This window comes from Citrus clementina, unplaced genomic scaffold (genome assembly GCF_000493195.1).
Source record: "Citrus clementina cultivar Clemenules unplaced genomic scaffold, Citrus_clementina_v1.0 scaffold_22, whole genome shotgun sequence".
Taxonomy (NCBI): domain Eukaryota; kingdom Viridiplantae; phylum Streptophyta; class Magnoliopsida; order Sapindales; family Rutaceae; genus Citrus; species Citrus x clementina.
In genome coordinates, this window is record NW_006262576.1 from 51,166 (window position 1) to 53,360 (window position 2,195).

The 2,195-nt window shown below is 36.4% G+C and overlaps 1 long non-coding RNA gene across 2 annotated transcripts; it reads right to left on the reverse strand.

The window, feature by feature from the left end:
* Nucleotides 1–333: 333 nt before the first annotated feature.
* LOC112100719 lies at nt 334–1,009 on the reverse strand. 2 transcript variants are annotated; one of them, XR_002907015.1, is made up of 3 exons: nt 799–1,009; nt 582–694; nt 334–352 (listed from the first exon to the last, which is right to left on the reverse strand). It is a non-coding gene; the product is annotated as an uncharacterized LOC112100719 (long non-coding RNA). The 2 variants fall into 2 exon arrangements; XR_002907014.1 differs by having other exon boundaries at nt 790–1,009.
* Nucleotides 1,010–2,195: the final 1,186 nt, after the last annotated feature.

The following is a 2,195-nucleotide window of genomic DNA, read 5'->3' on the forward strand; positions in this document are numbered from 1 at the left end:
GTGGATGTCGTGGTTCTGTGAGATCTTGCGTGTTACGCCACGGCTCAGGAGAAAGCGTGGATGTCGTGCCTAGATTCTCGAGCTGGAGAGCCGTCTACCTTTTATAGGGAATTGGCCTCGCGGATGACAACATCGTGGACGAGCAGGATATTTCTGCTCCTGTTCCTCCGCGTGCCAGGCTTTTATGGAACACACCGGTTCGCAGAGCTCTGCCATCAGATATCTGCTCGTCATTCCTGTTCTCGTCGACATATTTATCCCAAACAGTATCTCTCCCAAACAAAATGTATATGCCCCTTCACTGCAATTGCACGTGGTGGAAATTTTAGTGCCCTTGAAGATCACACTCGGCCTGACAACAAAGAAACAAAGTCAATATACGGAGATGGTTTTACTAACAAGTGAGAGCTTACAAATATTTGAAGGATAACGATCACTCATAACCCATATCCCCAGTATTCCCTAATATTTCACTCAAGTAGGTTCAAGCTCCCAAAATTCACTACAGTGAAATGTCAAAACAAAACTCTCTTCTCAAATTTGATGATGATATCTCTCGAAGGGAGGCAAAAGAATCTAACACTGATCAAATTGGCTTGTGAACAATTAATCTTCCTCGCCATCATTCATACCAGGTGCGGTGAACAATCTTCATTCTGACATTTGCCTTAATAAGCTGCTTAGTAACCTTAACCTGATAACTCACACAAACAAAACCAACTTGCCTAAAGTTTAATATTTCGAGCAGAACAGTAAAGAAGATGATATCTATTGATGCTAAAATTTGACCTGTGTTACCCTGATGTCAAAAATCATAGCATCTCATGTGGGCAAAATCTTCGCAACACGAGATGCTTGCAAAATTGGAGCAGCATCTTATCACCTGTAATTTAATTGAGACAATAACTTTCCCCAACCATTTCAATGCATTATTGGCAACTAAATTCAGAGGGTGCTAATTAAATACCCTTTTAACAATATCTTCTTATTCTTCTTCAATCTAACAATTATTTGGAAAATCTAAATGACAATCATACATCGATGGCATGAAAATTTGGCTACAAAGTAGCCTGGAAAAGGCTGCTCTCTAAATGAGAGCATGAATTCGAACAAATATGATGAATGAATAAATAAAGGCATAATACCACAAGAAGTAAAACTTTTCCCCAGATTTCTGTTTCTGTTTGTGCTAAAACCAATGGAAACCGATGGAAATGAATTTCTACAAATTAGACATACCAACCAAAACAGGTACTCTGTACAAGCAAAGTAAAAGAGGGTTACAAAAAATTTTAATATTGATATGATAATTAAAATTATAATGAAAATTTCAGTTACCATATAATTAATAGATGACTTTGTACACAATGATTTATTGCATATTAAGATTGTATACCTGAATTTTAATTGCTATACAAAATATGGTAGTAGCATTAGGAGACCGCACCAAACGTACCGAATTGAATGTGCCTTTTCACAGCCATTGTACAAGCTTTGAAGCTTTACCACAAATGCTTTCTCAAACCCGTGATCATGATGCACCCAAGAGATGCAAGATATGAAATTGTTACTACAGCAGGCATTGAAACATTTGTTAAAACAAATGTTTATACAGGATAAATGATTCCAAGAATGAAGCAAGATAGAAATGATGATCTTAGCACCTTAACATCATGCAATAATAATCATCATGTCTTTCAGGCAGCTGTCCATCCTAAATTGAAACAGAGCAGACCCGGCCATCACTTCCTTCTTCAAATTCCAGCAACCAAACGTTGCACAATAACCACAGTGATAATCCTTGGTTACCCCAATGTTCTCCATAGAGTCTTCAAAGTCAACCTAAAAATGAAATGCAGGTGGAAATGAAAATTCTATTAACTAAATAAAATATAAAGTGCAATGCTTGTGCTTGAGCTTGCTTTAACATCATTATAATAGCAAATTTTGATACACCTTTACTTCTCTGTGGTTCAATCATTTACTTCCCTGTTCTTGTTTATTCACAACAAGATATCAATAGAAGAAGATGGAAATGAAATTCTATAAAATAAAGCAAGTGAATTACCAGCAGAACATTTAGCAATCCTTTGGCTGTACTCGTCATTTTCACCATGAAGTATTCAAAGTCAACCTAAAAATAAATAAAAATGCAATGCTGGTGGAAATGAAAATTCTATGAATTAAATAAAATA